The 12,835-nt window shown below is 40.2% G+C and overlaps 1 protein-coding gene across 1 annotated transcript in view; it reads left to right on the forward strand.

The window, feature by feature from the left end:
* Window positions 1-839: 839 nt before the first annotated feature.
* CCDC112 (coiled-coil domain containing 112) overlaps window positions 840-12,835 on the forward strand; it is a 137,229-nt gene continuing 125,233 nt past the window's right edge. The window contains exon 1 of the mRNA XM_072958067.1: window positions 840-1,082. The gene's annotated coding sequence lies outside the window, so the exon portion shown is untranslated. The remainder of the gene's footprint in view (window positions 1,083-12,835) is intronic.

A 12,835-nucleotide genomic window follows, 5' to 3' on the forward strand; every position in this document is an offset into this window, starting at 1 on the left:
ACAGGGCATGTGGAGTGGCTGGGTGAAAAGAGTGAGCCAACAAAACACTTTGCAGATGAACAAATCCTTCCTGCCAGCAGGATCCAGCCCCTGGGCTGCCGGTTTGTGAGCTCTGGCTCACAGGGCTGAGCAGACACAGAGGGGTGGGGAGAGAGAAATGGCCAGAGCCAAGACTTCCCCACCAGAGAGAACAGCAAGGCACACACTGGATGTGTGAAGTCAGTGCCTTGGGAGGAGGAGGTAAGGGTATAGAGCAAGCCCCCACCTAGGTTAGCACTTAGCTAATGTCTCTGAAGCAAGGAGCCCCAGCTGATGCTCAGTCCTGCAGAGGCCCAGAACTGGATGTGCTTGTGTTATTTTTTTTTATTACTGTCATTGCTCTCACCAGGTAACTGCACATGGGAGCAGGGCCTTTGTTTGGGTCTGCCTGAGCCTCCCATGCCCATTGCCAGTGCCCAAGACAGGTTGGCCTGAGTCTGCCCAGCGCCCCAGCTTCCCCCAACGGCAGAGGGCCCCAGGCTGTGTGCTGCCCCTGCACTCGCGAGAGGCAGAGGTGCTGGTGAATTATATCAGTGACTTTTAGTCCCTCCAGTGCCTCCCCCACTGCATTGCATATAGTTCCTCAGAATAACACATGTCTAGGAAACTGTGTTAAGTATATTGCTGGTTACAAATCAGGCTAAGGAGAGAGTTTTAACCAGAGATGCACCTGCTACTTTAGAGTTGAGGCACCTGGAAAGGTGACAGCATCTCACTCCTTGTTTGTATTTAAAAACAACCTAGGTGATACGCTCCTGACACATCTAACTGTGTTTTTCCAAGGTTCTGGAAGAAGAAAAGCATAGTCAAATCTGTGATTGAAAAATGTTGCCTGCCATATCAGTTAACAACCATACTGGGGCCATCAAGTCATCAGCCACTACCACCACCCCAACAGTGAGCCGGAGGGAACACGGGATGGAGACCAGCAGGCAGCCGGGCCTCTGCAGCCAGCCCCAAGGTGCCCCCTGAGGGGACTCAGGATGTGGAAGAACAGGACGCTAGCCCTAGACAGCGAGGTGCATATCAAAGGAATGATTTCGGTGAGTCCAGAATCTTGCATCTTCCCGTACATAGAAAAGCACTAAATTCCTTGACTTGGGATATCTGGTTTTCTTTAGTTAACAGTAATCTTTTGATGTTCCGCTACCTGGTCTTTGTGGCCCAAACTCCTATATATCCTGGCTCCTCCCCTACCTCTTGGGAACTGTCCCTCAGAGCCATCTGAGAGGCCACTTCCTGGGCTCGAGTGCTCAGAAAGTCCACCGAATAAAACAGAACTCAGCTTTTAGATTGTACATATTTTTTTCAGTTGGCAAATCTTAACCAATGTATGTACAATTGTTAATCAGTGTATGTTCAGTATGTGTGTTTGTGTGTGTGTGTGTGTATGTGTATTTTTTTCTTTCTCAGAAAAGACTAGCTGTGGGTGAATCAGGTTACAGTAAAACCTGAGGAATTTAATTTGATGACACATTAGTTGAACACACACTTCCAGCTGAAGACTTGCCCAATTTCACTTTTCATCTTAGCTGGGGCCCCACCCGGCAATTTATGGTTCATGTTCATCAGTCGGGTTTCTGTTCCTATAAAGACTCAGAGGATTTGGGTCTATTCACAGACCATAGTCTTGTTCAGTTACAGAGACTTGAGGTTTTCGTTAACGAACGAAGTATCTGGATGGAAAGAGGTAAATTCAGTTAATCATCTGGAAGATTCCTGGGAGTCCCTGAATATCTGCTTTATAAACAGAATACCCAGAGGGCTTCTGTAACTTTCACATTTTATCTAAAAGCACTTTTGGAACCACTAGCGCTGAATCCTTGCTTAACTTGGGAAATTCCCTTCATTTCCCCGCACAGCCCTGGGGCTTTTGCACTGTGTAAGATGGCTGTGAGTGTTTGTTCTGGGGGGGTACTTGCACTTGAGATGGGTTGGCAGTCGTCGCTCTCATCTGTTCTTTAAGGAGAGTGAGGATGAAAGCTTGTTTTAATTTAGGGTCTTGGCTTGCTTTCACTTGAAACAAGAGAAAGGCCACGGAAAGGGGATGAGGTCATAGGCAGGAACTGATGTAGGGAGTGGCTCCACTAGTCCCTCTGAAGTGGGCCTTCATGGGTCAGCCCAGAGGTGGGGGTCAGGGTGAAGTCTGGAATACTCCTTAGTGTGTTTTCACAGGAAGAGCCCCAGTGGTGGGTGGGCTATAAAGTGAAGTTATCATCCTGAATGACTTAGATCAGGGATTCCAAAATCCTGTGTCTATTGGGATCAGGCTGGGACTTTAAATAGGGTGAGAAGAAAATGTAGCAAATTGAAGAGTCTAGGTCTTGTCGCACGTGTGTGAGGGGGGCACTTGAATCAGCAGAAGCCAGCTGTCATCCAGTGGGAATATAGGTCCAATGTTGCTAGATGTCACTGTTTTTCGAGAAAAGCTAGATATCCAGCCTTTGCATGCAGACTTCTGATTTACTGAACATTAAGCAACTAGTTTAAAAATGTTTAAAACCTTAGGAGGATCATCAAAGCATATCTGCAATCAGTGTGTGGCCACCAGTTTGCTGTCTCTAGCTGAGATATTTTCCTGGCTCAAGGCAGGGTTACTTTTTCCAGGTCTTCTTAAGACCATGAGTCCCTCAAGTGAAAGAGGTTCATTGAGATCGATGTGTCCCATCCTAACCTGGGCCTGAAACGAGAGTAAGAATAGAAGAGTACAAAGGAAAGTCCTCACCTTTAGTTTAAATTTCAGAAAGGAAACAAGATGAAAACTTGTCTTCTTTCTCCGAATACCCATGAAGTGCCTTCTATGAACAACACTTTATGCTGGTGAATGCAGCTTATTTGTCCTTTCAGATTATAAACTCTTTATCTCTACAGGGGCTTTCAAGACAAATTAAAGTCATAATGAAAAATTAGAAGTGCACAAATTGCTACAAGGCAATATGGTAAAATGACAAAATGGCAGAGCACTGTCTACAGGTTCAAGGGTAACTTCCTGAAAGGGGGTTGCAGAGGAAGGGACCTTAGCAAAGGCATGGTGAGAGAGAAACCAGGTGTGTTTAAGAACATCAAGGAAGTTCATTTGCTGGTGGAGTCAGGTGGAGGGGATGAGAGATGAGGAGGCCTTCACCCCCCAGGACAGTGGCAGTGAGAACATGAAAGGCAGGGACAGTGAGAAAGATTCAAGATAACATAGTGGTGGAATAAACAGTGCTTGGGAATGAGGTGGATGTGGGGGCCAGGACAAGACAAAGGTCAGAAAGTACGCCTAGAGTTGAAACCCAAGTACTTGGAAAATATGGTACCTTCATAGAGAGTTCAGTATCAGGAGTGCACACACATGTACACACTATGTTTTGGCAAAGAGACAATGCATTTTTTTTAATTGAAGTATTGTTGATTTACAATATTGTGTTAGTTTCAGGTATACAGCAAAGAGATTCAGTTATATGTGTATATAAGTTTTTTCAGATTATTTTCTACTATAGGTTATTATAAGATATTGACTATTGTTCCCTGTGCTATACAATAACTTCTCATTGCTTATCTCTTTTATGAATAGTAGTTTGTATCTGTTAATCCCATACTCCTTATTCCCCTTTGGTAAACATAAGTTTGTTTTCTATATCTGTGAGTCTGTTTCTGTTCTGTGTATAAATTCACTTGTACTATTTTTTAGATTTCATATATAAGTGATATCATGTAACATTTGTCTTTCTCTATCTGACTTCACTGTGTATAATATTCTCTAGATCCATCCATGTTGCTGCAAATGGCAATATTTCATTCTTTTTATGGCTGACTAATGTTCTGTTGTATATTTATACTGCATCTTCTTAAGTCCATCATCTATTGATGGGCATTTGAGTTGTTTCCATGGCTTGGCTTTTGTAAATAGTGCTATTATGAACATTGGGGAGCATGTATCTTTTCTGGATATATACCTAAGAGTGGGATTCCTGGATCGTATATTAGCTCCATTTTTAGTTTTTTAAGGAACCTCCATACTGTTTTTCATAGTGGCTGCACCAATTTACACTCCCAACAACAGTGTAGAAGGGTTCCCTTTTCTCCACAACCTTGCCAGCACTGATTACTCACAGACTTTTTGATGATGGCCATTCTGACCTGTGTGAGGTGATACCTCATTGTGGTTTTGATTTGCATTTCTCTAATAATTAGTGATGTTGAACATCTTTCCATGTGTCTGTTGGCCATCTGTATGTCTTCTCTGGAGAAATATCTGTTTAGGTCTTCTGCCCATTTTTTGATTGGATTGTTTGTTTTTGTTTGTTTGTTTGTTATTGAGTTGTATGAGCTCTTTGTTTATTTGGGGAATTAACCTTTTGTTAGTTGCATCATTTGCAAATATTGTCTTCCATTCCATAGACTGTCTTTTTATTTTGTTGATAGTTTCCTTTGCTGTGCAAGGGCATTTAAGTTTGATTAGCTCCCACGTGTTTAATTTTGCTTTTATTTCTTTTGCCTTGGAAGACTGATCTAAGAAAACATTGCTACAATTTATGTTAGAAAATTTTTTGCCTAGGTTCTCTTCTAGTTTTATGGTGTCATGTCTTATATTTAGGTCTTTTAAACATTTTGAGTTTATTTTTGTATACGGTGTGAAAGAGTATTCTAATTCCATTGATGTATATGAAGCTGTCCAGCTTTCCCGGCACGACTTGATAAAGAGACTATCTTTTCTCCATTGTATATTCTTGCCTCTGTTGTAGTAGATTAATTGATTGTAGGTGTGTGGGCTTATTTCTGAGATCTCTCTTCTGTTGCATTGATCTATGTGTCTGTTTTTGTGCCAATACCACACTGTTTTGATTGCTGTAGCTTTGTAGTATTGTCTGAAGTCTGGGAGAGTTATGCCTCCAGCTTTATTCTCTTCCTTCAGGACTGCTTTGGCAATTCTGGGTCTTTTGTGTTTCCATATAAATTTTAGGATTATTTGTCCTAATTCTTTGAAAAATATCATGGGTAATTTTATAGAGTAAATCTGTAGATTGGTTTAGGTAGTATGGCCATTTTAACAATATTAATTCTTCCAATCCAAGAGGATGAGATATCTTTCCATTTCTTTGCATCATCTTCAGTTTCCTTTATCAATTTTTTATAGTTTTCAACATATAGGTCTATCACCTCCTTGGTTAGGTTTATTCCTAGGTATTTTTGATGCAATTTTAAATGGGATTTTTTTTACTTTCTCTTTCAGATATTTCATTGTTACTGTAAAGAAATGCAATAGACTTCTGTATATTAACCTTGTATCCTGCTACCTTGCTTAATTCATTTATTAGTTCTAATAGTTATTGTGTGGCATCTTTAGGCTTTTCTAAATAGAGTATCATACCATCTGCATATAATGACAGTTTTAGCTCTTTCCTTCCAATTTAGATACCTTCTGTTTCTTTTTCTTATGTAATTGCTGTAGCTAGGACTTCCAATACTATGTTGAATAGAAGTAGTGAAAGTGAGCATCATCCTTGTCTTGTTCCAGAATTTAGCAGGAAGGCTTTGAGCTTTTCACTCTTGAGTTCTATGTTGGCTGTGGGTTTGTTGTAAGTGGTTTTTATTATGTTGAGATATGTACCCTCTATACCCACTTTGGTGAGTTTTTTTTTTATCATGAATGGATGTTGAATTTTATCAAATGGTTTTTCTACATCTGTTGTGATGAACATGAATTTTTTTGTCTTTTCTGTATCAGTGGTATATCACACTGATTGATTTGCATGTGTTGAACCATCCTTGCAACACTAGAATGAATCCAACTTGATCATGGTGTATGATCCTTTGTACGTATTGTTGGATTTCATTTGCTAATATTTTGTTGAGGATTTTTTGCATCTATATTCATCAAAGATTTTGGCCTGTAATTTTCTTTTTTGGTATTATCTTTGTATGGTTTTGGCATCAGGGTGATGGTGGCTTCATAAATGAGTTTGGGAGTGTTCCTCCTCTTCAATCTTTTGGAATAGTTTGAGAAGGATAGGTGTAAGTTCTTCTTTATGTTTTTGGTTGAATTCCCTGATGAAGACTTCTGGTCCTGAACTTTTACTTTCAGGGAGTTTTTAAAATTAAAGATTCTATTTCACTTCTAGAGATTGGCCTGTTCAAATTATCTGATTCTTCTTGACTCAGTTTTGGTGGGTTTTATGTTTCTAGAAACTTGTCTATTTCTTCAAGGTTGTCCAATCTGTTGGCATATAACTCTTCATAGTACTTTCTTATAATTTTTTGTATTTCTGTGGTACAATTGGTATTTCTCCTCTTTTATTTCTTATTTTGTTGAGTTCCCTCTCTTATCTTCTTGGTGAACCTGTCTAGAGTTTTGTCAATTTTGTTTATCTTTCAAAAAAACAGCTCTTGGTTGATGCTTTCAATTGTTTTTTTTTTTAATCTCTATTTTATTTATTTCCTCACTGATCTTTATTAATTCCTTCCTTCTGCTGACTTCGTGTTTTGTTTGTTCTTCTTATTCTAATTCTTTTAGGTGGTAGGTTAAGTTGTTTATTTGAGATTTTTCTAGGGGGAAGGCATAGCTCAAGTGGTAGAGTGCATGCTTAGCATGCACAAGGCCCTGGGTTCAATCCCCAGTACCTCCTCCAAACAGAAATTAAATAAATAGGCCTAATTACCTCCCTCTCTTAAAAATGAGATTTTTCTTATTTCTTGAGGAAGGCTTGTATTGCTATGAACTTCCCTCTTAGAACTGCTTTTGTTGCATTCCATAGATTTTATAAGGTTGTATTTTCACAGTTGTTTGTCTTGGGGTATTTTCTGATTTCCTCCTTGAGCCATTGGGTGTTTTTTTCTTTTATAGCATGTTATATAGTCTCAAGGATTATCATTTTTTTCCATATTTCTTTCCATGGTTGATTTCTAGTTTCATACCATTGTGGTCAGAAGGGATGCTTGAAATAATTTCTATCTTCTTAAATTTTTGAGGTTTGTTTTGTGTCCTAGTGTGTGATCTATCCTAGAGAATGTTCCATGTGTGCTTTAAAAGTATATTCTTTTTATTTTTTTTTAATGTGGTATCAATTAACTCTAATTGTTCTGTTGCCTTATTGATTTTCTCTCTGGAAGGTCTGTGCATTGATGTCAATGGGGTGTTAAAGTCTGCTACTATTATTGTGTTCTTGTCAATTTCTCCCTTTATGTCTGTTAGTATTTGTTTTATATATTTAGGTGCTTCTATATTGAGAGCATATGTGTTAATGAGTGTAATGTCCTCTTCTTGTATTGATCCCTTTATCATTATGTAGTACTCTTCTTTGTCTTTCTTTATGGACTATGTTTTAAAGTCTGTTTTGTCTGATATGAGTATGGCTATCCCTACTTTCTTGTCATTTCCATTTATATGAAGTATCTTTTTCCATCCTCTCACTTTCAATCTATGTGTGTCTTTTGCCCTAAAGCATGTCTCTTGTTAGGTAGCATATTGTAGGTTCTTTTTTTTTTTTTGGCCCCCTTTTAATCCAATGACTTTTTGACATACTGAGATTTAGGTACCAGTGGGATACCAAGGTGGAAAGGTCCTAAATATGGGGGAAATATTAGTTTAGAGCTTATGAGAGAGGTTGAAGCTAGAGATGCACATTTTGGAGTCTTCTTTATCACAATGATGAAGTTTGGGGGTAGATAAGATTTTCAAGGAGTTGTAGAGAAGAGAGCCCAGCTGAAGAAAATCTTTGGGGAGTGCTGCACTTGAGATGTTAGATAATAATTCTCCTACTAATAGAGGATCAGGGAAAGAAAAGTCAAAAAGGAAGGCAGAGTAGCAGCCCCAAATGCAGCTGAGGACCAAAGGCAGTGTGGACCCAAGAGACTCTAATAACTAATGAGTCATCAAGAACTCTCCAGTGAGCAGCTTTAGGTAGGTGGGGGTGGTGAGGAGAAATCAGGGAAATTTAAGAATAAGTGGGTGATGAAGAATTAGCAATAAGCCATGAAGGAAACTTTCTATAACTTGGGTAGGAAAGGAAAAAAGAGGGCACAGCTGAAACAGCACTGATGAACACTGATGGAATGTAATGGGGGCAGGTGATATTCTGAAATACTACTTGAGGGTGTGGTTTCCTGTCCATGCTTGTACCCCAGGCAGCTCAGCCTTGCAGTATGTATGGCCTCGGGGAAGGGCAGCTGCAGCAGACAGAAGATGTCTTAGGATCTCATCAGTAACTTTGGGGGAATTTGAGGCTCTCTTGTGTCAGGACTAGATAAGGCCCCCCCTGGTTAAGGAAGGAGGAAAGTTGAAGGCAAGTGAGAGGTACAGTTACTTTGTATTTCTGAGAAAGGGGCCCTGCTCTCTGCAGGTCTGTGATGGTTAATTTTACGTGTCAGCTTGCCTAGACTGTGGTGCCCAGTTATTTGTAAAACACCAGTCTAGAGTTGCTATGAAAGCATTTTTAGAGATGTGGTTAACACTTATAATCAGTAGACTTTAAGTAAAGCAGATTACCCTCTGTGGTGTGGGTGGGCTTCATCTAATCAGTTGAAGGCCTTAACAGCAAAGACTGAAATTTCCCAAAGAAGGAGTTCTGCCTCTAGATTGCAACATAGGGACCTTGCCTGAGTTTCCAGATTTTGAACTCAAGACCACAAGATCAACTTATACCTCAGTTTCTAGGCTGCCCACAAATTTTGGGCTTGACAGTCCCTACAATCACATGAGCTAATTCCTCAAAACCAATCAATATATCTCTCCCCTCCTCCCCATATATATGTATATGTGTGTGTATCTACATATCTATAAAGACACAGGATGTCTATCTTTATCTGTCCTATGGAGGTCTGTTTCTCTGGAATACCCTTAGTAACACAAACTTCTTAAACCTTCTAGAGGGGTTCAGGGAGCCTCAGAACAATGGAGACTTTCCTAGGTGTAAGACCCCAGAGAGAAAGTGGTAACTGACGTGAGTGAAGTAGGAGTGACAGAGACAATGGTGAATTAGGGACCCAGCCTCCTTCTAAAAGGAGTGATTTCTACTCAACCCCAGACACGGGTTGCCATGTGGGAGTGGAGTCTGGTGTTATCAGACAATACGATTAATTAAGAGAAACCAAAATCTGAATTGTTATGAGAAATCACTATAGAAAGAGTTTTGTAGAAGAGATAGGTTTTGAGCATTTCCATAGAAGTGCAATCTATACCGAAGTGTAGAAAATACTGGGTTTGAAGCCACAGAAAAGAAGCACAAGCCCCCGTTTACACCGAGGGACATCCCTATCCAAAGAGGAAAAACAGGTCCCATGAGTTTGAGTCTCTCTGAGGAAAATAAATATAGCTAACTTCAGTCAACTGAGGCATTTATTTTTATTTAATCACCAAAATGTTTCCTTGTTTAAAGGGACGAGTGAAGATGGCTTACCTTTTCATTGACTTCATTCATGTCATTTTTTTTAATCCTGCCAGATATATTTTTAGAAGTCTTTAAATGAATGGAGTTTCATGAAGACAAGGTAACTTCCTGAAACTTCAACCCAAGTTATTTCTGTCTTGCTACTTTCAAAGGGCATCAGAGCTCACAAAGCAGAGACAAGAAGGAACAAACAACAGAGGTGAAAAGCAAGCCCTTGCACGTAGGAGGCAGGCTTGCATGGAACATGAGATTATGTGGCAGGAGGTATGGATGTGAATCACAGAATTGTATAGCAATTTTTTCCCTAAGAAAAAAGGTTCTGTGAAACAGAACAACCTATCATTGAAAGTGACATAAATACTGGTTAGTATTATTGAACCATAGAAAGTTCAACTGATTATGATTTTTTTCTTTTAAAAAGCAGCTAATTGCCAAGCATAGATTTCCCCCTGCTTTTCGGTGCATTCTGATGTTAGAGCAAATTTGATGATTCATGTAATTGAACAAAAACATATGTTATTACATAAGAGAAAGAAAATGATTAAACTATCACTTGGGTGTCTCTCATTTCCTAGTTCATTATGCAACATGTGGAGTACTTTGACATTTTCTCTTAAGAAAAATAACCTTGGGCTGAAATGGTTTTAGGTAAACCATTTGTACTAAGAATTCAGCATGAAAAATAATAATACCCTAATTCTGGAAAGTTGCCCTAGAATATGCTGAGTGCCAGATGGCACTAGGCATGTCAATACAAGACACAAATTTTTAGTGCAGCAAGTGAAATGCTCGTGGCAGATGTCACTAGCTGCAGGGCCACACTGGCTGCAGACAGGGTCTCTGGGAGGTTTGCTTTGCCAGGGCTCACTTTTCACCCTGTTCATCTCGCTCTTCCAGAGGGTTGCAGAATGCAATAAGATAGTGGTTCTCAGCCTTGGTTGCAAATCACCTGGAATCACCTGAGGAGATTTAAAACACATATTGATGCCTGCTTCTATCATTTAAAATTCGTATTTAATTGCTCTTAGTTGTGACCTAGGCATCAGGTTTATTTTTAGAGCTCTCAAACTATGTCTAATGGGCGGCCAAGGCTGGGAGCTACTGTCCTGCTACAGAGCTCAGTAAATTGTGGATTGCAGAATGCCAGAGTTTAAAGAGAAGCAATTCCTCCCTCTATAGATAGATATGGCAACTGATGCTCAGAGAAACCAAGTGATTTGCCCAAAATCACACATCTTTTTTTTAATAGCAGCATGGTGACTAGAACCCACCCTAGTGTTTTTTCTGCAATGCTCTACCACAAGGCTTTGGTTGACTGGCTGGTGAGAAATTAGGGACTTAAAAGTGCTTGTGAGGTTATCAAAATACTGTGTAAGTAGCTACGCAGTCCAAGTCCCCTTTTATACAGGACCCATCTCAAACCATCTCACCCAGTTCACCGCTCAAAAATGTTGTTCTGAGTTGTTGGGTATCTAGTCTAGATGGAGTCAGGTCTCCTAGCCTGATTATATCTCCTATTTGAATTTAAAATGCTTTCTGAGATAGGCAGGTACCTACAAAGACTTGTAAAAGCCTGTGTAATTTCTGCCCTTGGGTGAGTCCTTTGTATTCACACACTGCTATGTATGGATGGCCTTTGTTCCAAAGAACCCCCCTCCCTGGGTTTTAATTGTTCTACTTGAGTCAATAATTTGATCAACAAGTGGAGATGAACACCTGCGGGAGCTGCGGATCTCTGCTAGTTGCTTTAAACAGGAAGATGTATGACATGATTGCTTTCAATCAACCTATGTTATAATGTGGGATAAGGCATCATAGTAAACACATTTTCTTGTTTGACTGGCATCTCTTGTGGAACCATCCCTTTCTCATTCTCAGTTCACGTGAATGAGGGCAGCGTCACCTCCAGATTTACGGTGTGGAGTAACCCCAGCCTTGGCTAGAGTAGCCTGAGACTTCGGAGAGGGCAAGGGATGTGAGCCGAGCCACACAGGGACAGCCCCAAGGCTTACTGGAGCGAAACGGAAGAGGCTCCAGCCTGCAGAATTACCGCAGTGCTCCAGACACCCAGAGCCGAGGGTGGACAAACAGGAGTGCTGCCCTGAGGGCACTGTTTGAGCCCCTGGATTCAGCTTTGCCTGCAGTTCCCTGACTTTCCTGAAGACACAGGACTCCCCAGTTACATAAACCATAACCTCTCCAACTCCTTTTTTTCCTTGAGCTAGTTTGAGTTGAGTTTTTTCAACTTGTCAGCCAAGACAGCCCTACGATGTGGAGCTTTACGTCAGACCACTTGAGTTGTTTGCACAGTCTGCTCCCATTCATCCTCTGGATGTCAAACCCAGCTGAGGTTTTTGGCCAGCATGAGTGCTGATAAATTGGCTGTGCGGCCAGATCTGTCTAGTGGCTATTTTAAGGTCTTGTTTTCCATAGCTGGTAGAAAAACTGCTGGGGACATTTGTTTGATGGTATGTAGATTAATTCAGTTTTTATTGGTGACACCCTCCTTTGAAGGGGTTCTGGCATCACAATATCCATCCTTGGTGAGACTTGCCACTTTCCTATAAAATAAATTCACCACCTGTCTGAATACTAACCAGAGGCCCAAATTTGAGGCATCTCTTTTTTTTAATGGAAGTAGTGGGGATTGAACCCAGGACATTGTGCATGCTAAGCGTGCGCTCTACCACTAAGCTATAGTCAACCCCCAAGGGCATCTTTTAATTCTTTGGCTATTATATATAAGGGATGTAGTTGAATATGTGACTTAGGACTTCAGCCAGCTTTTTATTTCATAATTCTACCCTGCAAAATGGTCTGTAATCTTGGGTGTGTCACTGATAGCGTTGCTGAATAGGCAAACTCAGCCCATGGCTATGGTATCAGAAAAGAAGTATCTTTGAAATATATTTGATGTTTCAAAAAAAGCACCAAAATATTCATAGTAGGAAACATGAGAACTTCATGAGAACTTCATTGTCTTTCTACCAGTCACTCTGTGATTTAGAATTGTGATGCTTTTAAATTACGTGTCAGTAGGGAACGAGAGATGTATCATAATTTAGCCTCAAAAGATTTTAATCTGTCTCTAAATGTTCAATAGCATAAAAGCAAGAAGTGAAGAAGAAAAAGGGTTACTAGGTGGGAAATGAGGGTCCAAAGAAGGGGAGCAAGGATGAGCCATAGACTCTTTAATCACTGGGCTATAAAACACTTCCTAGTAGAGAATGTTCTAGAAATGTGTGAAAGGTTTGCACTATTTTGTGTAGAAAGAGGAATGTCAAAGTTTTCAAAGACTCTTTGGCTTCTAATTTATTTAAAACGTTTATTGAGTCATGAATTGGCCTCAAGCACTCCACGGGAAATTATTTATGTGGTACTTGATGGCGACTGCAGGTTTAGATCAAGCCACAGCTGTATACACAAAG

This window comes from Vicugna pacos, chromosome 3, assembly GCF_048564905.1.
Source record: "Vicugna pacos chromosome 3, VicPac4, whole genome shotgun sequence".
Classification (NCBI taxonomy): Eukaryota; Metazoa; Chordata; class Mammalia; order Artiodactyla; family Camelidae; genus Vicugna; species Vicugna pacos.